Raw genomic sequence first — 25,870 nt, 5'->3', positions numbered from 1 at the left:
AAGTGAAGCAACTGTTTGAATTATTAACGGATTTTCATTTACCTTATGTCAAGCACTTAAATATAATTTTATAGAGTATAAGATTACAAACTAATGTTTAGTACGTGTAACGAAGAAAGAAATTAACAAGAAAAACATAGGACACATTATCATAACCTAAAATTAATTGTCTTCAGAATGCCTCTGCGACAGAGTTTCAAAATCAGGAATTATGTCACTTACTGCCAGTCGTAGTTGATCACGAAGGTATTTGTCTGTCAGTCGTGATCTAAATTTGGTTTTTACTATTTTAATTGTTGAAAATAATTTTTCACAAACGTAAGTTGTAACGAACATGGCTTCAACAGAGCAAGCGAAAGAACGAAGCTTCGGATATTTATTTTTTGGCAAAGATTTGAAAAGTTCAACATTTGTCAAGTCCTTACATCTAGCTTTCATTTAACATCACATTGAAAATCAATGAGTTTAAATTGAAGATCTAACCACATTATTCGTACATCTGCTGAAAAAGGGTCGACGTACAGAGATGATAATAATAATGATAATAATAATATTAATAATAATAATAATAATAATAATAATAATAATAATACTTAACCTTTTAATGTTTCATCAGTAACATGTAGTAACTTATAATGCCGTTTTATGTTATACAACCGTTTTCCTCGTAATACTTGTGAACAAATCATACATTTAATATTCTCACCATATTGGCACCAAAAAAATGCGTCCTCCCATCCTGCTTGAAACTTTCGTTTTTGTAGAGGTACATGGTTTCGAGAGAGACATTTCGACGATACGCCACTCGCAGGTATGAGACAAATACAAATGGAACGGAGTTTGACTCCAGTGAGTGAGAGGGTGGGGGTTGAGGGAGCAAGATACATGCACAGCTATCATTGCGAGACACAATGTGCTCGTGAGTTACATTTTCGCCACGGCTGATCTAGAGTTTCCTACAGCCACTTTCAACGGACTCCTAACGATTATTCACACGTTTATCACTGGGATTGTGGTGCTGGAAATCAATTTTGAACACTTTTATCTCAGCCACGACACATTTCAATTTTTATTGTACAATATATATGCAATTATCACTACAATGACACAATAATTCTTGCAGATAACACAGAATCAACTAAGGAAATGTAATTAATAGAGACGCAATATTGCTCTCCTGCCACACACTTTCACTTCACTTCCACTAGATGACTCTCAATTTCCATCAGACGACAGACTATAGGTGGTAGAGGAAAGATAGATGGACGCGATTGTTGTGTGTAGAGAGAGAGCGCGAAATTTAAATAATGAATAATTATTATTTGTGTTGTGTTACGCATTTTGTATTGAGTGATTATTTAGTGTTTAGTGTGTTAAATAACATATTAATTAAGTTATATATACTGTTTCTTCTTCATTTTATTGTTTTATAAATCTTGTGATAAAAGACACTGATTCCTAACAATTGCCTCACCAATCAAGAAATCCTTATGGAGGAAACAAATAATTATCCACAAGAAATAAACTATCAGACTCCAATTGAAGAAGATACTTCAGAATTAACTCTTCACAGAGGCCCACGAACGAAAACGTACAGTTACCCTTAAAAAGAATGAGACGATTCTTGGTCGTCGGAAGTTAAAGTTCTACAGCGCGGTTCACTCGATATCGACGTAACGATACATACCATGACAAATAGTACAAGAATTGTTACAAGGACCACAACAAGGACAAGGACCAGAATAAGGATCACGAAGAAGACAGCCATTTAAGGCCAGGATTTCACAACATAGCTCGAGTCACAAAATACCATTGCTTCACTGTACCGAATGGCAAATGCCTGCTAAGGGATCTACATTCTGGACTGCTGCTGTCACTGTCTTGTTTCGGTAGCTCATATAGTAGCGTGTTGGTTCCACTGTATAACCGAAACGTCTCGTGTTCGATCCCGGGTAAAACTTTTTTTTATTCAGGTGTAATTAATTTGTTCAGAGTTCCTCGACTGTCTAATTTGTCGAAAAATATGGAATAATTTATACCCAATTTCTGGGTTTTACAAGTTGGCTGAACCTCGTCAAAAAAAAAATAATAAAACTTACTTGGAAGTTAAAAGTATTCTTCCTCAAACAAAAATCATAAGAAACAAAAAGAGACCTGTTAACTTAAAATCTTGTCCACATGCCATCAGCTTCTATTACACCTCTAAGTCGATCCGGCATGGATGTCACGAGATTGTGGAATAAGTTCTGATCCCCGGCGAGATCTTCTCAGGTGTCAACAACTTGATCCCACAATTCGTTTCGATTTCGAGGGCGTCGGTGTGCATAGGGGCTATCCTTCTCTTTTTCAATTCCGCCCATAAATTTTCAATGACATTCAAATCAGGTGACTTCGGAGGCCAATTAATGATTTCGATCTCGGGTCTCCTTTGAAACCATCTTTGAATGCTTGCAGCATAGTGCACGGGATGGTTATCCTGCTGGAAGAGCAATGTTCCTTCGGGAAAACGTTCTCGGGCGGAGGGAAGGAATATATTTTCCAGAAATGGCTTGTCTGAACATGATAAATCCTAAGTGTTTCCAATGTCACTGAACAATTTCAAAATATTAATTTAAAAACTAAGAAAGGATCGTAAATGCTGTATCTAGTGATTATTTACATTTATATCTACAAAATGAATCTTGGAAAAACGTATATGATACTGGTACTACTGATATTAAGAATTAATGTATTGCATTTTTCACTTAATTTCATAATCACTTCAGTGGATGTTCTCCACTCAATGTTGTGAAAAAATTCAAAAGTAAAAACATGTAGATAACGCAGGGACTTCAAAATCTCATGTATTAAAAAGAAGAATCTATATGTAATGAGTTGCAATGTAATGATCCTCATGTTCTTAAATACTGCAAGGAGTACAGTGTAATTTATCAAAAATTATGAAAGAGGGAAATAGAATATATTTGAATAGAAAAGTACAAAATTCAGATAATGAAATTAAACCTATTCGGAATATTATTAAATTTAAACTTGTAGATATCCTAAGAAAGAAAATATTTTTTTCATTAAAACCAATGATTATACAATAGAGGTCCCAAATCTATTGCAAATTCTTTTAACGTATTATAGTATATAGTACAGAAATATTATTGACAACTTAAACATTCAAGATTTTGCAAAAGATACTGCAATTGGTTACTTAACAGATGCATTTAATAATTAGTATTAATATATGTAATTAGTCAATAACTGCAACAGTGCTTTTCCATTCAATCATAACATGAATAAAATTGAATGCATACTAAATTAAACACTATTGCAAACACGTAGATAAAATAGTTACAATTAACTGAAGGTGTGAGAATGAAATAATCCAAAGCCATACTTTTAACAAAAATTGTTTTGTGCGAGTGTATTTCTTACACATATGGGAAAGCTATTAATAAAATATTGTTATAATTACTCAACAAATGACATAGCCTAAGGACTCTAAACCTTTGTAAAAGTTTGTCTATTATTATATATATTTTTTTAATTTCATTTTAATTGTTAGTTTTTAATATATATGCATTTACATTGTATATGTGTGTGTATAAATGCATTCATTAGATTAACGTTTATAATATTATAACTTGTAATTTTGTATTGTTTGCGATCATTAACACTTAATCTCAGGACTTTATAAAACTCTATTTCAACGTTACTTAGCTATTTCAACGTTATTTAGACAAAAAAAATCGTTGTGTAGACTAAGAATCGAACTCGCACTCTTCTACACAACACGCAGCCGTCTGAGCTATTGGAACGACATGAAAGCTTTCCTTTCTGTGTGGAGTGTCGATCTAGTCATGAAGGTCCATTGTCGATTTAACTACACGATTTATGTATATATTTATCTTTCATTTACGTAATATTATCATATTTTTTGCAGTTTTTGAAGTGAATTTCGGAACGATGCTAGTAACAAACCAAATAGTCTGAATTTAAGTAACTCAATATTCGTTATCTTGTGTATCAGTGCTCTGGTCTCCGATCATGCGCAGTGTCTTACATCTGAGACTTAGGAATATTCAATCGTCTCATCCTTTTTCAGGGAAACTGTACATCTTAAAAAAAGGTATGTTACATAAAGTCAAGCAATCAAAAAAGTCTTCAGCTAAGAAAGAATTAATCAATCCAAACAGATCACTTGAAGTACGTAACTTACCAATATTTCAAAATACTTCACATTCGGTTATATCAACACCACAACCTGCACCACCAACTTCAGGAACATCAGGTATGAATCAAGATGATGAACTCAAGACACTACAATCTTCATATTCAAAAGAACTCATTTCGATTCCTACAAATAATTATTTTGACCCACTTTCCCAGCTAAATGTTGATACTGTAGAAAATATGGAAACTAACTATGTATTCTCGCATGATCCTTGTGGAAATGATGAATCTCAAAAAGAGGTGCTAGATGCTACTCCTAAAGTAACAACTGCTAGATTTCCGCCAATCATTGTTCCTATACTTCCTAAATGTCCTAACTATTTTCAGTACCAACGGGACCTGGAGAAAGAGTTAGGCTTTCTTATAAGAATAATATACAATCAATCACAAGGAACAAAGTTTCATGTTTCTTCAGAAGAAGCTTTTAACAAGCTTAAAAATTTATTTCAAGATAAGCATATTGGATTTTATACGTTTACTCCTAAATCACACAAGCCGCTACAAGTCGTGATCAAGAAACTTCCAGTACAAGTAACTGCTCAACAAATACAAGAAGAGTTACTGATGTTAGATTTTTCCGTTATCGGTGTTCGATAGCTCACTACTACTCGACAGACAACACGTATTGTTGAAAAATTTAACTTACCAGTATGGGCTGTCTCCTTAAAAAATAATGAAGTTGGGCGAACAGTTTATGATCTTAAATATATATGTCACCAATCAATATTAATTGAAACTTACAACCCGAAATCAAAAACATATCAATGCTACAATTGCCAGCTCTATGGCCATACGTCCTCGGGCTGTTGCCTGCCTACTAAATGTGTAAAATGTGGTAACAATCATAGACTTGAAGACTGTCCAGTGAAAGGACCATCAGTCGCACCTACTTGCGCAAATTGCGGTGAACCACACACTGCTAATTACCGACAATGTAACATAGCTCTTCAACATCGAACTCTATACTTTTCTTCAAAGCATAGGCTTTACCAAAATTATTAATCAGATTAAACAAACTACATTAAAATTGCAACAGGCATCATATATATTCTCTAAACTAGTCATAATATTTGAAGCAATTACAACAATACTGACTCCAGATACAAATGTTCCTTAAACCAACACAAATTAAAAACTTTCGTATAATTAATTTCAATGCTAATGGCATTAAACGACAAATTTATTAACTCCAATATCTCTTACTTGAACATAGTGTCGACATTGCTCTCATCACAGAAACCCACTTGGAACCCACTGATCGTTTCACATTACGTAACTACGATATGAATACGGCCCTTAGTGCTTTTACTCAAGAACTGAGCTATCCATTCGGACGTATTAATTATGCAGTGTATATTGTACTGTTACAGCACATTAGCATACAATATAGAGAATGAAGTTAAATTGAAAAATAACCATAATATGAATATTTAAACATATTTTTGAAAAAGGTGGCCGTTCATTTCGATACAGGCTTCAGTGCAGTTTATTTAGATTGTGATCTTACTGTATTAACCCTCTCTTCTCGGGACACTCTCGTAAGTGGCGTGAAGAAGAGTGAAAACACAGTTCCGACAAATTCCGGCAAATGTTTTGCGAAAATTGTAATAATGGTTTTAAGTTATCGAGGTACATGTGCCACTTGCGATAGATTCAATATTCATACAGGGATACAAGGAGTAAATCAGAGATGTATCAGTTCTATCTGCATTTTAGAGACAAAGAAAAGTACATCTACAAAAGTAAGCTACAGCCCGAAACAAAATTAAAAAACTATTTCAAGGAGCTCTGCATAACTCTGAAATATATCAAGTAATGAATTGATATGATTCCATTAATTTGTAACACTCAATGTAAATATTGCACAATTTTTGTTTCAAAGTAAAAGTATCTGTTTAAGATCTTCAAGCAAATATCAAACCTCAACGTTTCTATAAGATCATCATTCTTTTATAAATACCTTTTTTACATCCTGACAGAATATGGTTCAAATGTAATAGTGGTAATGGTGTAGGTAGTAGCTATATCAGTACTTTATTTATTACAGCGACACTTCTCTATTGCAGAGGCTATTCAGTGTCCAAATTCAATGTATATGCACAAAGCACTCCAACAGGTACAGATTTCTTTTACGTGTCAGAATTCTTCTGCACAGACGTCCCAGCCTTACTTCCCTCTGAGAGGAAACCATGCTACAGGCTTCATCTGCATCGGTCGGATCTGCACATTTTCCATTTCACTTCATTTATTGTATTCCATAGTTCTTACATTGGCATTGAAGCTTTCAGAAGTGGAACAAGTCAAGATTTTACAAGATTACAATTTCTTTTTTTGGCGAGATGAAGTGAGCTGAAGATTCGCCGTAGATTACCTGGTATTTGCATTATGAAAAAACCCAATCAGGTAATGAGCCCAAACGGGAATCTAACCCAGGCCCTAGCGCAGATCCCAATCAGCAGGCTAGCGAATCTGCCGACTGAGCTACATCGGTGGCTCTACAAAAAAATATGCAGTACATAGCAAGCTGATGACTCAGTTTACAAACCTCAACAATTATTCATCAGTTGAGCTGTAAAGTATATACTAAAGGGCAAACTTGAAGATATTCAGTAGGCTATTTAATGTACTAGAGACAGAATTAATTAAACTGTAAAATGTGTTAACCTACAAATATCAATTCATTCTTTATTGTCAATTTGAAATATTTCTCTCCATTCTTAAGGATAACAAAAGTTATTTATATCCAAAGAAATTATTATATTTGTCCTATATGGAAGATTTCTGCAGGCAACGAAATACGTCTCTCATATAAGAAAAATCTTATTCGCATCCCACGTGCTTCAGTTGAGTAAATTACTCACAAAATAGACGCAATATTAGAATTCCTACACTTTTGTATTGTCTGTACCTGTTCCCAAATCATCATCATCATCAACACAAAGTCACGGTGCGATCAAGTTACTGCCCTTTAATATTAAATGTAGACGGAATTTGGAATGAGGGGTGAACGGCTGTATCTTCTTACTCAGTATACTGTTTATTTGTATGTGTTTATTCAAACTGCAAATGGGCAAACACGCGGTGGCACTGGTAACATAATTACACACAATAATAATAATAATAATAATAATAATAATAATAATAATAATAATAATAATAATAATAAGAATAATAATAATAATAATAATAATAATTATTATTATTATTATTATTATTATTATTATTATTATTATTATTATTATTATTATTTTAAAGTAACCAAATTAATTAAAGTAAATCAAATTTCCCATTACAACTCATATACATATCATATCATATCATATCATATCGTATCATATCATATCATATCATATCATATTATATTAAATTATATTATATTATATTATATTATATTATATTATATTATATTATATTATATTATATTATATTATATTTCATTCATAATTCTCTGCAACTCCAGCTGTCTCAAGTCTTGCCTATACGCTGCCTTCCTCTTAGTCTCCCCATATGATCGTTTATCATCCTATTTCTTCTTCCCCGAACTCCTGTCCCGTTCACCATTCGTACCAGTGCATCTTTCAGAAGATCGTTTCTTCTCAGCCAGTGACCCAAACAATTTCTCTTCCTGATCAGTTTCAGCATTATTCTTTCTTCATCCACTCTTTCCAACACAGTTTCATTTCTTATTCTGTCTGTCAATTTCACACGTTCCATTCTCCTCCATATACATATTCGTGCATAATTATACATATATGACACATATTCATAAATTCACATGCATATTATTTTGGCACTGATACTCTTTCACTACTTTCACTTCACTCTCATCTCACTCACTTCACTGGCACTATGATACATTTCACTGACACTATAAATATTTTTCACTGATCAGAACATTTCAGTACCAGTATATACTAGGAACATTGCAATCAATCTAATGAATACACAACAACTAACCAGATAAAAAGTTACACCAGTCGTTTTTACGGCAGTATTTCTGTATCCCTCAGGGGGTAGTTTCATTCAGAACTGAAAGGGGAAATTCCATACGATTTTTAATACCAGAATATTAACACCGTTGACTACAAATACAGAAATAGATTTTTTGAAGTACTGCAACGGATACATTGCAGCTCGTTATACGAGATACGTCATCCTATATAAAACACTATAATAAGCTTAGACGCTGTTTTTCTCAATGTTACGTGTTACGGTAATTAAGTCATACGTCAACACTACTTATCTCATACGGTTAGTTTCTTCCATCGAAAAGGAAGACTTAAATATCCCATGAGGATAGAGTATCTGAAAATACTTTGTTTAATTATTATGTTTATTTTTCCCATTAAAAGACATTCATCTATAAACAGATTTTCCACACGGCGTACCCAGTCAATACTTAAAAAAAAAAAAAGAAAACCTTACCTTACAGTCGACGTTGATACAAGGAGGTGTCGCTTACTTGCAACAAAACAAAACATCTTATATTAGCTTACATTATCACTGCATTATTATTATTATTATTATTATTATTATTATTATTATTATTATTACTACTATTAGTAGGCCCCGGCTTAGCATACTTGCTTTGAGAGGGATGGGGTAAATAACGATAGACAGCGTGACGCTGGCAGTAGTACAGTTTTGTTCATGAGAAATGAAGTAATACATGAAAGTCTCATTATTTGTGCGTCCTTTTGACTAATTTCCAGTGATTAGCTATGAAACTCACAAAGTGCAATTCTAATTTATTCTCATTAAGAGACCTAAATATTTCATTGTACTTGACATACTGGTAATATTATTTACGTATTGATGCGTTGCAATGAATCTTAGCAGATTTCTTCATATAGCTTGCAGCATCTGTAACATTTTATAGTAACACATTTTCGAATTGCACATATGATAGCCATAGCAACTCCACAGCATTGTCAAAAAATTCACATATGCTGGAATAATCAACCCTCTCTAACACTTCACTCATTAAGAGATGGGGTCTACAGCAACATTCCGCACTAAGGGCAGCCACAACCACATTTTCAACGTGACGTCCAACGGAGTCCATGCTTTCACCTATAGAAACCCATATCTTCTCATTTTGTAATTTACACTTCACTTCACGCAGACTTTTCTCATATGCATATTGCACATACAGTACTTCTTCCGCAGTGTTGCTTCATTAGGAATTTGTCTTCCAGTGTACTTTTCTGAAAAGCCACGGAGTTTCGCGTTTTATAATTGGTTTAACGGAATATTTGAAGCAATAAACGCGTCACACATATCTTTGTAAAATGTTCGTTCAAGTAGTTGTGAAGGTGATTCCTGCTGTACCTTGCTTAAGTTCTGTCGTCTGTTACATGCGAGTTTATGCTTATTGCTATTTATATGCTTCCTAACGTTGCATGCCATGTCGGCTGCCAATGTCACGTGACACAATTCACAAAACAGTTCATTACCATAGATGGAAAACATATTTTCTCCATATTGACGAACATATTTCCTTGTGCTTCTATCTTGCGTACTTTTGGTCTCGGCATTCTGCAGACACGTGTCGATTACTTTTGACTGCGTTGTACTAAGCTGCGCCGGCACTACTCCTACCTGCACAGTGATGCGTGCAAGAGTCTTCGGTTCATAAACATTAGCTATACTACATCGCGCGTTTCCCTAAGTTGATTTTTGTGAGCGAGGTTAAGGGCGGGATCTATCCTAAGTCGTTCCTGGTTCAGGCGGGTGTTATGAATACATCATGAAGCAGAAAGCTATGGAGCCCTCGACAACAAATTCAAACCATAGTGAAGTAAAATTGAAAAATCGTGTGATGAAGGTTTTGGAAGTCTGCATTCCAAACCACAAGACAGCAATGCAGACTGCATATTTTGTGGGAGTCTTTTTTTTTTAAATACCAGTGGAGACGTTTGGATAATGTGAATTCAATGTGAGTTGTGGCTCATGAAGTGTGCGCATAATATGAATCTTTTTTTAATAACATTTTTTCTTCGTTCTTGGATAAACTCTTCTAACACTTGTATAATCACTGATTAAAATTATAACTTCTTTACTATGTTAATATTATAAACCATACCTGTCTGACTAGTTTCAACGTGGTGTCCGTTATTGTCGAAAGCCTAATAACTGACACCACGTCGAAACCAGTCAGTCAAGTAATTTTTATAATATTAACATTAAAGAAGTTATAACGTTAATCAGTGATATTATTTTCAATGGTTTTCTCATGGGTATTCCAATTATCCCCCCTATTCCATAAACCCATCCCTTTTTATATATTAGTCTTTTTAAAATTTTGATTATTGCATGTATAATGTGTTTTCTATGTTTATGATGTACTCAAGCATATGCTACTACCACTAGATCTGCATCGGCGGCGGCTCCAGGCAGGCTCGCGCCCAGATCCTTCCGTGCTCACAAAAGACAGTATTTTCATATGAATATTTTAGAGGATAGGATTAGAAAAGAAAATGGTATTCCATATCGCTCTCAGTTCCTCCAGTATTATTATTATTATTATTATTATTATTATTATTATTATCATCATCATCATCATCATTAAGTTAACAAAACCTTGACTTCTAACCTAACAATGTAGCTCCCAGTCGGTTTGTTTCGAAAAAATTGTTTTCAGTCACTACACCCTGCAAGCGAAAGGTGAACATCGATTCTAGTTACTATGCTAAGGAGTATCTTGAGACAGGGACAATATGAGATTTGCAAGAGGATGAAGCGTATGCGATGTCATTGATTTCAATGTATTATCCTTTGAGATATTTCAAGGAAAAAAGTTTAATACAATGTTGTTCTTTGTGCTTCCTTTTAGAGACAAAAATAGCATTTTTATGAAACATTTCATTGGGAAAGCCATTGATTTAATTCCCAATATGTTCTGTCAATTTAAGAGGACATTATATTATGACAATAAATGAATGAAATAATTTTTGTTTCGTCTTTTAAATTTACAGAAATTTGATCCGAACAAATGTAGTATTCAAGAGTTCCTTTGCTTTTAATCGCACCAAGGAGACGAGAACGCCATCGATACATTTTCAATATCCTAAGTTATCGATATGTTTTAATATTCATTCTGCAATAGTTATTTACGTAACTAGGACAGTAAGTGATACTTTTGTGTAAGAGTGGGATGTTTACTTGACTTGCGTTGGTAGTATTGTTGCTTACATATAGACGTAATAGCACAGTCTAGTATATACAGTCACGAAGCTTGAGTTGTGAGGGTGCTAGGAACAATAGACTGTGTACTGTGGAGGACTAGTAACTGTGTCCGTGTGAGAGGGGTCTGCCGCAACCGCGGGGAAGAGGGTAGGTACTAAAGGTTCGGGATGTGGGTGGCCTTTCTATGACATTGACAGACAACTACCAGTTCTGAATATATATTGCGAGAGTGCAGTCAACTTGAGTTTACAGTATTCTTTACATTGTTCAATTCAGAACTTCCTTATACAGTAATTACAGTAAATCTGTGTAATTCAGTGTAGTGCGTATATCTAGTATAGGATTAGTGTAGTGTAGTGTAGTATAGTGATAAATTAGTATAGGATGTGTATAGCTATAGTATAGGAATAATAGTGCGAGATTATAGAGCAGTGATATTAGCAAGAACGATAGTCTTAAACACTTTCGTTTAGTATGGCTAATAGAAAGGCAAACACAACTATTCATAGTGAAGCAAGAGAAATAATAGCTAACATCATAGAGAAGTGCGATGAGGAAAGAGTGCAAAAACATTTGAGGATTCCCTTAAATAAATCAACTGAAAGAGCGGCCGAATACACTGGAGTAGGGTATAGTACAATAAAGAAGATTAGTAAGGAACATAAGATAAGAAAAGAAAACAGTCCGGATAGCTTCTGAAATCGCCAGGAAAGAAGAGACGAATAATATCTCGTAATATACTGCATGTAGACGACTTCGACAAGTGTGTTATAAGAAATACAATACAAGACTTTTATATTCAAGAAAAGAGAGTGCCGACAATACCTAAACTTTTTACGGTAATTAAAGAAAAAATCAATTTTCCTTGGGGCAGAAAATCACTAAACAGAGTCGTGAAAAGCATGGCGTTTAAATGGAGGAAATGCCAGTCAAAACGAAAAATCTTGGTAGAAAGACCGGATATTATTGATTGGAGGGCAAACTATCTGTGTAAAATGGAGAAGTATCGAGAAGAAGGACGTGAAATTGTGTACGTAGACGAGACGTGGGTCGATAGCAATCTAACTCACCGAAGATGTTGGCAAAGTGATGGCGTAATGGGAATTCAGGACAATATGAATTCGGGTAACAGACTGATAATACTACATGCCGGGGGCGCAAGTGGTTTTCTTGCCGGTGCAGAACTAATATACAAAGCTGGCTCTACAACAGGAGACTACCATGGGCAAATGAATAGCGGCAATTTTCAAAAGTGGGTAGTTAATCAACTTATGCCAAATCTTCAGCCAAATTCTGTTGTCGTTTTAGACAATGCACCATACCATTGTATTCAGGTTGATAAAGCGCCATCACCCTATGCCCTCAAAGGGGACATGATAGAGTGGCTGAGAAAGAAAGGAGTCGAGTGCAATGAGACAATGCGTAAGAACGACCTTTATAAACTGATTCTTTCACTGAAACCAAAGGAGAAGACGTATAGAATAGATAACATGTTGTCAGGTAGTGGACATGTTGTGATACGTCTTCCTCCATATATGTGTGATCTAAATGCCATCGAACTCGCATGGTCGAAAATCAAGAGAATTGTAAGGGACACGAATGTTACAGGAGATTTGTCTTTAACAAAGCTGCGCGAAACTACGAAGAACGCAATACAGGAGGTAACACGACAAGATTGGGCAGGTTTCTGCCACCACGTCGCCAATTTAGAAGCAGAATACTGGGAAAAGGACGGAGTAGTTCCAGATGTAATTGACCAAATATCAATCAACTTGAACACTGATAGTGATAGTGAAGCCGGGGGCAGCGATAGTGAAAATGGCAGTTCATCTTCTGAAGAATCCGAGTGAAACGCGACTCCGTCAGCAAACCCACTGCAAGCCTAGGCGAAGACAAGGTAAGAGGAAATGTTTCTTGCACGTATAATAGTACGTTTACCAATAAGCTCAACTCCCCCCTCCCTCTTCGCTTCCCTCAGAAAACCTTTTCCTCACCAACAAGACCGCGGACACAGTTACCAGTCCTGTACAGTAGGTACTATTTCGCATTGTCTGTAATGAGGCGATATTAGCGATCCTAGTGGTCAGCAACTATCCATGGATGCATATTTACTACGTATTGAGCTTCGTGACTGTATACTAGACTGTGGTAATAGCCTCTTTGATAGCTGCCATTGTTGGCAGGAGTACTATATCTTAATAGTTCATTGACACAAGTTACGTTGGTTTGTTTCAATACAAATACTGAGCACTGCAGTACTAGGTATCCAGTAAAGTGAGAAATTTTAACTGCAAGTTTTGGCATGGCCGACTTCTGACACAGAAGTAACACAGCTTGTAAAAATTCGTAACAATTTTAACTTTTTTTGTTCTCTAAATCAATATTTTGTGAGCTGTTTAGACGTTGACTTCGCGTCTGGCGTCAGACTGTTATTTTGTTGCCATTGTTCCAGTTTAATTTCCTCACTTCTACTGGATACGTAGTGCAATGTAATTTTAAGTCAATAATATATGCATAGTTATATGCAAAAAGGGCTTCAGTCCTGGACCGAGGCCATTTCTGCACATGCCACTTAAAATAGCAACTCGTATTTTATATAGGCATATGCAATTAACGATCTTCCATCACAGATCGATGTAACCATGGGAACAGACTAATTTTCAACAATAACTCGTATTCGATAAAATATGGACTGAAGCCCATTTTTCAAAGAGCGATTCATTTACTGTCAAAGTTTACACCGTAAATTACATTATTTCTGGAATTTGATGGAGCATTCAACAGACTTAGAATTGAAACCTGCCTTCGAAGGAAGAAATATTGATTTTTTTGTTGTTGTGAGCTTAGGGAACAGTCTAATTTTTCAATATCATACAGAGAAAAAAGTGATTTTGAAGTAGCTCCTCTATATATCGAACATCTGTCGTACTGTGTAATATTTGTGTGGTAATGTGCCAATGGAAGATTTGACAATTATTTTAAGATAGGGGCCATATATGATTCATAATAATAAACATTAAACTAACCTCTCAGCTCGCGAAGACATTCCTTGGAAGCTCTGTATTTTCCAATTTTTCACCACACACATATTACGATATTTTTGTATGATATACATTAAGTTAACACTTCACCAATCATTGAAATATCCTCCCAACGCGCGTCCGAGATTTTAATCATGCAAGGAGACGAAAACGCTCAACATATTACTTTACCAAAATCACACAATGTCCAGTAAAATCATTCCATTTACTTAAGGTATGTATAAGCCTACTGTATGTGAATGCTGTAAAAATAACTGATATAAACATCACAATACTTCTCATTTACCTATAGGCCATTTCTATTTATTTATGTATTTATTCACTTTTATATGCAAATGTCAACGGAAGACAGAATCACCCGAGTTAACTTTTTCGGCCTTGTGAAGTTGGTTGTCGATTACCACCTTCCTCAACACAACATGCTATCAGGAATGATTGATACTCATTGTTGCGATATCTTTTTAATTCAAAACAAACTCATCGTATCCAATATATTATTTACTACGTTATTAACTATAAATATACAACTTTTATATAAATATCTATTAGTTATTTATTAATTCTAAATTGCAAAGATTTATGCTACATAATTGTATAGGGATAGTAATGTATCCGCCACGAATGATGCAGCCTAACAGTTCCGAACGGCTATCACGGTATGGAAAATATGTGTAGAAGAATTAGCCATAACGGTTTATAATGCCTATTTCACGTGTTGTGAATAACGTGAAACTGCAACGCCTGATGCAGACAGACCAATAAAGTACCTTGAATGGTAATAGTAATACGATAAGTTACATTTTGTAAGTTATTTTATTTCACAGCAAGAAATATAAAAGATGTGAAAATTCGTTAATAATTAATCTATATGGGCAATATAGCTTACTGCCTTTTTTGTAAACGTAAATATTAAGAAATTAATTATCAGGGATACCCACGCGTAATAAATTAGGGTGACCCAGAAATAAAGAATGAAAAAAGAGAGCACTGATTCTGGGGAAAGCACAGAAACGTCAATTTTTTATTTGCATGTCAAAATATTACGTAGTTAATTTATACTCATTTTCCAGTTGAAGCAGCTCATATTTTTTTTGTCCCGCAAAAATGATTTTTAGAACAAAATAATCTAGAAAGATATTTTACAATGTTATGTCACTGTACGGCCCATACATTGTCAATTTTGTAGTTATTATTTTCATTTTATGATTAAAACCAATTTATATAACTGCTCGAAGAGAAGGACACGAAAGGAGAGAAGTGCAGAAAAGATAAGTTGTGATGAAACAAATATTATTATATATATATCATTGGCCATGCGTCTAACTTCATCTTACTTATGACATTTTCAGGTTGAAATATATGAAAGTGGCAGTGGAAGTGCAACTCCTACTACGAGGGTTGGAACAAATTACTGTTATAAGAGAGATATTGCTCTGTTGCATGCAAATATTTTCTTATAGACCTATATCTGCAGTGCTTGGGAAAAGTGGCATAAGTCAGTTTCCACAAACCTTTTTTTAATAATTTATTGACAACTTACGGAACATCTGCTCGCTTGGAAAATAGATATAAGCATTTCTCCCATTACAATAATTCAAACAGGAAAAACCAAATCGGCATAAACCAGTGTGAGTTGTCAATAAATTATCAAAAAAGTTTGTGAAAAAAACTGACTGATATTACTTTTCCCAAGCACTGCAGATATAACAACACAGTAGTTTGAAACCTTATTTTGATTACAATAAAATTGATGCTGAAAATATCTTATATTCCTGTTTAACATATCTCACATACCAACTTCGTCACAACTCAAATTCTTTGCACCATAATATTATGTACAGACCCTGAACACACTTATGAGAGGTCAGTCAATTTTGTATCTTATTTTCTGTTCTAATTTATAAACTATTACATCACTGCTGTTGTTTGCATTATTAAAAGCTTACGGCAATCCTGAATAAGTCTATTTGGATTCTTCTTAATCCAAAACCTTGGAAAAATAAGCATAGTATATAACTATAACTTTGTCGAAGAAGAGACAAATGAACTTCTCCGTTCTAATTGTGTGACAACTAATTGTTTGCTTATTACACATATAGTAACAGCGGTTAGTGACTGACCCAGTGCTATACAATAAAGTGAATTATACCAGTTGGATATCAGAGATTTTCTCTGCATTGAAATGTAAAATGCAGTGACTGATGAAAATTTATGAACCAATTACGATAGAGGTTATGAGATTATGAAATTAATATTACTGGCCTACTGTATTTGCTGTAATCTTCATCTGAGTCACTTTAAATCCTGCATCCTTTGTACTTGTCAGTTGATATGTGTACCTTATATTCCCCCCTGTTCCCCCAGATACGATTTCCTTGTCCTTGGAGCCAATAGCATCGGTGTCGGACACTACTGGTATTACAGGAGTTGTACTCAAGCCTTTTCGTTCATATTTAGATAATAGATATCAAAAAGTTATAATTGACAATTATAAATTGATCGATATTGGAATTTCACATATTTTCTTTTGCAGGTAATACTGTACTAACATTTAATGGGGAAAATTGGGATAACACTTATTTAAATGCTAGCAATGGAATTAACGTAGTGAAAAATTAGCTTGACTTTAATCTCCTGTCCTTAAATGCTAATAAAACTACCTAGCCTATATTCCATTTTCTTTAACAACGGAAGGTTTACCTCCACATATGAATAATTATCACTTAGTAATACATAATATAACATGTAATTAATTAACAAATAATTATTTGAATTGGCCACATCTAACACCTTTAACAAAAGTCAAATATTTAGGAATTATTATAGATCAACATTTACTTTGGAATAAAAAAATTGATTTTATGTGTACAAGTATAAGAAAGACAATTTATTAATTCATATTCCTTCGAAATTTTATCACTAAATAGGAATTGAGAATAATATTTTATTACACAGAAGATTAATAAAAATTTGTCTAACAAAATTATGGATTACCCAAAAAATTTAATTTATTCAGATTTTGAAGTATTAACTATTGAAGAAATTTATAAATATAGTTTACTAACTTACTACCACAGAAATCAAATACAACTTAAATCTAATCGACATGAATATCGTACACGATGACAAAAGTCTACTTTCTCATTAATTGAGCCTAAATGTCATACAAGTGCAGCTCTTAAACATGGTGCTAGTTTCGGCTCAATAATTATAACTAATTACAAACCATTTTCCAAATTTAAAATATTAAAAAATTAAGCTTTTAAAAAAGAGATTTATAAAATTATTCATGATATATAACATTAAAAAATGTGTGTTTTTTTACCTTTTATTTCTGTCGACTATATTCATTTTTTTATTGAATATCACTGACTTCTGTCTGATTGTCAACTTATATTAAATGCTTTTTTTTTCTTTCTCTCTTTCTTCCTTTTTTTGCTTTTGTGTGTTATTTAATGGCCTGAATTAAGTTACTTATTTAGTAAACTGCCCTTGTAAATTTAATGTTACATTATTGACTAAGACCACACCGTACACGAGCCTGCCCCTTAGGGTAGTTGCTAGAAACATTTTAGTTTTATAATTTTAATTTGTACTCACTAGCTAGCTAGTTAAATAAATTATTACTTGACTATTTTGAATCAATAATTACATACACAGCATTCAGTATTATTATTTCAGTACCGGTATATCTTGCAGTGATTTTTACAACTTTTCTCACACATAATTAGGTTATAGTTAATACTGTAATGTAAAAAAGTACATAAATAAATAAAGGTATGAAATATATAATTACTGCCTGCAGAACACTGTGTTCATTAATGCTGTTCTTTCTGCATTTCCATTGTAACGACCAGGCTCCACAGGCACATCCACCACCTCATTGGCTATGTTGTGCAGAACTGCTGTCGCTACAATGGTCGCCAATATTGAGGAATTTTCGCCCTCATTTCTAGTGCCAGAACAGGACATTTCCTCTTCCAAACTGCAAATAATCTCTCTATTGGGATTTTGATACTATATAAAAAAATAATTGGAATATTCACTGATTTCCAAATTTGCACACTGAAGGCAGGTATCAAATATAGTACTGTCATGTACTGATCCAGACTAATGTGCAGTTACATCAATAATCCTCCGATTTTCGGTACAGATATATATATATATATATATATATATATATATATATATATATATATATTATATTTATATTTTATTTATATTTTACTGTGCTATAAAGTGTATTCAGGTCTATGCACTTAAACTATAATAAACGTGTTTTATTGCTATAAACGGATTTTTAATGCACTTTCTACAGTTCCTTTAGGTTATTTTACTTAAACCGGTCAACTTATCCCCCAATTAGTCCTGATTAACGTGGTTTTATTGTATTCATTTTGAGTTACAGCTAGGTTCTCATCAATAACGTGTTAGCTATTAACTTGTGAAGTGACATAATTTTATTTCAAAGATTTTCCAGTAGAAAGAGCTTAGACCTTCTTACACCAACTGGAATCGCCGCACCACTACCGGTGTAGTCGTATAACTCACACAGTGGCGATTCCTCCATGAAGGACATGAGAATGATCCTACCGTTTAATTTCGTGCCTCTCAGGACAGAAAACATTTTAATTACATATTTTGATCTTCAATGCAGCTGACGAAATAATTTTATTTCAGCTTCACTTTCTGTCGTGTGTTGTCGCCACTGCACAGCTCAGAAATAATTTCTGACGAACCATCCAAATATCTTACAGCAAACGGTTTTTTCTAGCAGTGAATTAAGTGGGCGGGGGAGGATGCTGAGGGCGGAGTATGGCTTGACTTTAACCGCGTATGAGGATATGACCGTGAATCCTAATACTACGACCCTTCTTTCTGGGTGATGAAGACCCTGTCAAAGATTACAATAAAAATTTTCAAGTATCCTTATAGCCTTCTTAAATGCATTTCAGTGGTTATTTTAAAAGAATGGAATAAACGAAATAATAAATAATTTAAAATGATATAATCATGTAAAATTTTCACTGCTTGTTTACTTTGTGACCTGGTAGAGTGTAAGAGAAGGTCCTATGGCCTTAACTCTGCCAGCAAACATAAACAAATTATTATTAATTTATTATTATTATTATTATTATTATTATTATTATTATTATTATTAAGTATAAAAAGAATAAAAATAAATTACATAAAAGTAAATAAAATAGGCTATAATAAATACAAGAATTAACTGGATTTTCAGATGACAGCCGAAAGAAAATCTGAAGTTGCATTTGATTATTTAGAAGAATTTGACTATAGCAAGAAATTAATTGCGCAAACGTACGACGGAGCATCGGTAAATATCGGGCAGAACAATGGCTTAGGAGCCATCTTCGCAAGTAAAAAGGGGAGGAGAATCGAACTTCGTTACAAATAAATTGCCAGTTCAAGAATGGTGAGTCAAAAACTAATTAAATTTGATTGCTCTATTATTATTATTATTATTATTATTATTATTATTATTATTATTATTATTATTATTATTATTATTATTATTATTATTAATAATTTCTGTCTTGGTCATCAGTCATCAATCTCATATCCTACATACAAAAAAAAAATCAAGAGTCGCCACTGAACTCCCAGTGTCTGCTAGTAGTTTCTCCACCAGTCTTCTGCTATCGCTGTTATTGTTTAGGTCAGTAGTGTCAGAGTTGTAAGCTCCGAAACCGGTTGTGGTGCTAGAGACGTCCAGTCGGAGCGTGAACTTGCTTATGTCTGTGGAAGCACCGGAGCACGCTACGAGTTATAGTGGAGCGCTCCGCTCCGTTTAGGCTGTGTCTGACAACACTGGTTTAGGTTAAGTTCTATTTGTTTACATCTACAAAATTGCTACCTATTTAAATGCCACGATGGGTCACGTCTGCTCCCTCTGCAATGCTTCTCCTCTTTTTATCTCAAAATAACTGTGGTTTCCCTTAATTTTCTAATACTTGTTCGCACACTGAGACAAAGAGTCCGTTTCAGTTACTACATATATGAGTCCAAGTGATACCAGAGTTTGAGGATGTATGTAGAATGCATTTAAATTTCGGTGTCTATTTTCTGGATTTAAATGTTTTATACGCAATCATTTTTTCAAAACTTATCTACTCCCACATTTATTGACACATTGTTCTGATTTTTTTCCCCTGTTTTAGTATATTCCATTATTTGATAATTAACATTCAATATTATGCAATTGTAAAGTATGATTGGGTCTAAAATATTTAATTCCCTATAATGCATTTCTTTTTAATTTTCAAATGATTAAATTCAATAATTTTCAATTCAAAACATGATTAAAGCTTCAGCTAACTAAAGGCAATTATATTATCCCATGCCATAAGATAGCTTGAGAATAAACTTCATTGAAAAATTTGTGAAATTATGGCAGAAGACAGGAATCTTGATATAAAATATTAATATAAACTTAATATAATTAATTAATAATGCCAATATTACTTAACTACAGCTTTGAAAATCTGCACTGTATGTACCAAGTAATGCTCAGAACTAGTATGCAAAAAAAAAAAAAAAAAAAAAAAAATACAGTTACTGTATGTTTTATAATTTAGAAATTATCAAAATTCAGTTCAGCTCCTCCTTAAGCACCATAACGAAACAAAACTAAGAACAAAGCCCTAACATGTAATATCTTCATAAACAGTACACTCGACTATACCAATCCCAATCCTTCACACCTCTATATTATCCATCTACCTCGCCTTCGCTTCAGTTACATATCATCGAACCACAATCTCTTCACACGCACCCAACATAGCCGCATACTAGACATACCAACACATAAGACATCATCGTATTCGTCATCATACACAATCTCGTTATCGCGCTTGTCGAATACCCATCCAGTGACATCATAAACAGAATTCAAAATAAACTTAGTAAGCATATTCTTGTTGGGAAGAGTACAATGCACTAAACTGAGTATTCTAACTTCATTGTAAATGTTTCGAAATTGTTACTGTTTCATTTCCATTAAAATATTACGGTACTTATTCATACCCGTTTGCGTCCAATAACGTGCATTCATCGTCGTCTCTACACATTTCATATTTCGATAATAAAAGCTGTAGTATGCCAACACACTCTTGTCAGTATAAAATATCTTATGGAACAGCACAATTAAACAACAGAGAAATTCTCTAAAATTTATCACTGTATGAAGTCAAAACGAGTAGTAACCCACCCTGAATACTACCTATGTATAAGTAGGCACATTGCATTCTAATAAAATATTATAATTTCTACATGTTTGTGTGTCAGCATTTAGTACTCGTCTAGCTATAAAATGGCAACCAATTTTTTTTAAGTATGAACGACGTGAATAATAATATCTTAAAGATAGAAGACGTGAAAACGTTCACATCTTTTATTGTATCGATATTTCAACGTACTCGCGCGTTTGGGTATTGTCGTCCGACGTCATCAACAATGGCCGACAGACACGACAACACGGATCGTTTCCATGGAAACACTGTGGTTTGCCATTTTCTGCGAAAAAGTTAGGAATAATGCGAACGGCGCTTTCGGTTTTAAAAGGATTATCTGCGATTGCGGGACGCCGAGAATTTTCGGGAGGCGCAACGCGGTTCTCCTTAGGGAGACCAGAATTGGTCAGAATTGTGACGATGCTGGGGACGGTGGGAGTAGGAGGCTATTGTCTATGGAATAGTCGTAGCCTAGCGGACAGGAATGATTCCAAGATTCCTGATCCAACTCCCTCCTCACCCACTTCGTCACAACCAGAACACCCCCGGTATGTCACCCAATTTAAATATTATTACGCACACCCCACACCAATAATCACAGCCAAACGACAGTCATTCCCCTCAACCCCATTACCTTCCTCATCAAAATCACCTCCATCCCCATCCCCACCGCCACCTTCACCTTCACCTTCACCTCCACCTCCCCCCCCCCGTTCTATCCTTAAGAAAGATAAAAAAGAAGATCGGGATCCCGGTCGCCCTCAGAAGACGGTGACATTTGACCTCCCCCTGAGTCTCAAGAGACGAAGGGGAAAGGCAAAGCAACCCCGGGCAAGAGCAAACGCAAGACTCCCCGACAGCGCACCGACGCTGCTCCATGGGATCCTGATCGTCCTCTTCCTCCGATGAAGGACGCGTGGCGCCAGAGGCCATTGCACCCTTCTGACTGGGAAGACCAAGACGACTACGTGTACAGCTGTCAAAAGAAAAAGTGGCCGCTCTCCTGGAACAAAGTTCCCTTCGGGTATCTTCGCTACAATTCGGAGACAGGCGATGTTACATGTTGTTGGACCACGTTGCCTGATATCTACAGTTATAATTGAAGTATTCATTCCGTGATTCGATAGGGTAATGGTAGCGTTCAGGGCTCTTATTCATGAGGTCCTGCGTTCGACTACAACCTCGTGCTTTTTATGTCTTTTTTTTGTTCTGTTTTTGAGAAAGACAAACTAGACATAATGGCTCCTTTCTCTTTTATGATTATTTTAGTAATTAACATCAGGTTCATTAATATATTATGCCATGACTTTATCATTATCATTATGATATTGTGGCTGCAAATGGAAAGAAAAAAGATTTTATTCTCAATAAAATATCTTTCGTGGCATAAACATAACAAATTTACTGGCGTCGGCCTTAAAACATTCAAACAATTAAGCGTTCAAAAAACAAAACAAAAAGCCACAATTCAATATTTAGTCTATCTTCCTCTTATCTCGATCATCTTGCAGTCGAGTGGGCATGGAATTGACTAGTCTTTGCAAATAGCGACTGTTCTGAGACACGATATTCCAGGCATTCTGAACATACACACATAAATGTTCTGTCCATGGGCAGGTCTTTCATTGCAAACCCAGCAATCTCCAATCTTTCCTATTTTCTGCCTTCCTCTTAGTCTCCGCATATGATCCACATATCCTAATGTCGTCTATTATTCTTTTCAACCAGAGTCCCAACCAATTCCTTTTTCTCTTTCTAATCAGTTTCACCATCATTCTTTCTTTACTCACTTTTTCAAACACAATTTTATTTCTTATTCTGTCTGTCCACTTCACACGCACCGTTCTTCTCCACATCCACATTTCAAATGCTTCAATTCGTTTCTCTTCATTTCGTCGTAATGTCCATGTTCTTTCCCCATACAATGCCACACTCCACACAAAGCACTTCACTAGTCTCTTCCTTAGTTCTTTTTCCAGAGGTCCGCACAAGATCCTTCTTCTTCTATTAAAAGCTTCCTTTGTTCATGTTTGCAGTTTTCTTGGGAAGGATAGGCCTAAATGCGGTAACATCCCGTTGCTTTCCGCACACCACTATCTCTTTCGCATCTTATTAAATTCCAGGGGGCTCAAGCGTGGAGATGAGGAGAGTGGATTTGACTAATTGGGCCCTCCGGACTTCACCGAATGTCACGGCAAGGGTTAAATATTAATTCTATCAGGATGTTTGACCCGGTCAGAGACCGGGAAATCTCAATTAGCCTTTGCCCCCCGCATCCTGGACTAGCTTCTACGAATCATCAGAAAATCTTAGAGTGTGATTGGGCCAATTTTTCCGAAAATGTTTCCACACTTTTGCCCTCGTAGCTCAGCGGACGAACGTCAAAATTTAGATGTCAACGTCTCAGGTTCAATTCCTCGTTACTCCTTTTCATTTTATTGTGGTTCAAGATAATATAATGTAATAATACAAAAAGAAAAACTAATACCAGTATTATGCAACTGGATTTTTCCAAACCTAATATTAAATGTATGTTATTTATATCGCTAAAGAACGATTACAATATAAATAACTTGAATATTATTTATACAGTATCACTAAAGAACGATAACAGAATATAAATGATAAATATCGGTTTGTTTAATTAATATATTGCGAAAGAACAATAGCAATATAAATAACTTGAATATTGTTTTATAATGCTAATGAAGGAAAACAGAATATAAATGATAACTTGAATATTATTTAAATCGCTAAAGAATGATAACAATATAAAAAACGTGAATATTATTCATATCGGAATTTCGCAGATTTATTACAGATGTATTTAAGAAATTGTAGAAGAATAGTAATTAGTAACAGTGTCCTATTTATTTTTCTTGGAGCCAAATTTGTAACTTTTAAAAGTGTGGTTACTATGTTGAAGTATATGTGTTGTAACGGATGCTTGATTTGTTATGTATGTGAGTCAGTTATGGGATGCTTGATGTCGTCGCAATGTCGTAATTATAGTTTGATTGTGTTTGTGTGACTATTGTGTATTAATTTATGATGTATGGTACGAAAATCTGCATATTTGTGTTATGGAAGTGTTACGTATGTGTGTTGTTAATGTTTTTGTATGTTTCAAATTGATAACTGATATTTGTTTTGCAATCGCAATGCCTAATTTACGGATTGTTTATGTTTTGTTTACATCGCGTAAGCTAATTTAATTTTCTTTTCCATTTCTCTTTATGCTTATCTTTTTTTGTGTATAAAACTATAGCCCTAACATACATATGTAACATAGGGCTAACCCCCATTGGAGATACAATAATAATTATTATTCATATCGTTATAATACGATAACAGAATACAAATGATGACCTGAATTTTATTCATATCTCTAAAGAACGATAACAAAATATAAATAACGTGATATCCATAAAGAACGATAACTGGATATAAATGATAATTTAAATATGATTTACATCGCTAAAGAACGATTAAAAAATAAAATGAAAACTTGAAGAAGGCCCGAACCCACGACTTTTGAATCATTAAACAAGCACTCTACCGCTGGTCTACGAGGCGCAGATATGGAACACTTTCATAGTTCCGGAACTGCTTGTACAAGCACATGCATCGTGTAACATCGCCGCGATCCGAAGTGGACTTTGAAAATATTCGCTGTTCACGAGATTCGCTGTTCACGAGTGCGGCCACTTTTTTTTTTTTTTTTTGACAGCTGTACATCGACGCATGGCTCAGAGAACAGAAGCATCGAATGAAGGTTTTGAAAATCCTTCGGGATCTACAAACACCTTTCGATGATGACGATTTACCGGGACCATCGTCTAGCCGCGGGGGCGGGCAGAAGTAGGGGAGCAAAAGGAGGTAAGAGTCAATTCTTCTTCTAAATTATTACACTTATTATTATGTGAAAAAAAATATATAGTCGACCTGGTTGGCGAGTTGGTATAGCGCTGGCCTTCTAAGCCCAAGGTTGCGGGTTCGATCCCGGGCCAGGTCGATGGCATTTAAGTGTGCTTAAATGCGACAGGCTCATGTCAGTAGATTTACTGGCATGTAAAAGAACTCCTGCGGGACAAAATTCCGGCACATCCGGCGACGCTGATATAACCTCTGCAGTTGCGAGCGTCGTTAAATAAAACGTAACATTTA

The 25,870-nt window shown here is 34.7% G+C and overlaps 1 protein-coding gene across 2 annotated transcripts in view; it reads right to left on the bottom strand.

The window, feature by feature from the left end:
• LOC138715580 (uncharacterized) overlaps nt 1-25,870 on the bottom strand; it is a 387,038-nt gene that overhangs the window by 293,284 nt on the left and 67,884 nt on the right. The gene's annotated exons all lie outside the window — the stretch shown is intronic.

Source organism: Periplaneta americana, chromosome 15, assembly GCF_040183065.1.
Source record: "Periplaneta americana isolate PAMFEO1 chromosome 15, P.americana_PAMFEO1_priV1, whole genome shotgun sequence".
In the NCBI taxonomy this organism is placed as follows: Eukaryota; Metazoa; Arthropoda; class Insecta; order Blattodea; family Blattidae; genus Periplaneta; species Periplaneta americana.
Note: the sequence above shows the minus strand (reverse complement) of the source record. Positions and strands in the feature narration are given on the sequence as shown.